Genomic DNA, 689 nt, shown 5'->3' on the forward strand with positions numbered 1-689 from the left:
TTTACTCACTTCGGTTGGGGAATGGGGATGTTTACTTGTCTACGGAACATAACATGGTCAACTCTAATAATAATGGGAACCCAAGGCAATTTTGGCAGGCCAGACTCCAGAGACGTCAGACCCCGCATGAACCACCCCAGGTACTTCCCTAATATGCTGATGCTCTCATTGTTCCTCTATAAAATCCAACTCTATCTAACATTTATTCTTTGCGCTCTCTCTCCTCTCTCTCTCTACTCTGAATTCTGAACTCTGTATTGAATTTTCCATTCCATGGCAACTGAGGGAAGATCGACATATCCTATCGATCTATGTTTTGATCTTGATCTCGTTCTGACGGTTCCGGAGGATTCAGGAGAGGTCGCAACATCAGAATCTTTGGTATCTGACATGCCGACTGTCTATACCGCCGACGTGTGTACGGTGTGCATGGAAGAATTGGATGCAGCACCTGGTAAATGTGGAAAACAAATGCCCTGCGGCCACGTCTACCATCCCACTTGCATCTCCACCTGGCTCTCTCTTTATGACTCCTGCCCTGTCTGCCGCTCCAGCGTCTCCGGCCATGTCTCGGAGTCCGAATCCCGGAAAGCTTCTTCTCCGTAGAGATATTTTCTTTATTCATTGTACTGTCATAGCAATTTGTTCGCAATAAGAAATAAGAAACTCACTTTATTTTTTATTTTTAA

General features: G+C 45.0%; 1 long non-coding RNA gene across 1 annotated transcript; it reads left to right on the forward strand.

Annotated features, from left to right (window-relative positions):
• LOC148842521 (uncharacterized) lies at nucleotides 1–689 on the forward strand. Its single transcript, XR_016103742.1, has 2 exons — nucleotides 1–140; nucleotides 291–689. It is a non-coding gene; the product is annotated as an uncharacterized LOC148842521 (long non-coding RNA).

Source organism: Nelumbo lutea, chromosome 8, assembly GCF_056320005.1.
Source record: "Nelumbo lutea isolate HS-2025 chromosome 8, American lotus-T2T, whole genome shotgun sequence".
NCBI lineage: Eukaryota > Viridiplantae > Streptophyta > Magnoliopsida > Proteales > Nelumbonaceae > Nelumbo > Nelumbo lutea.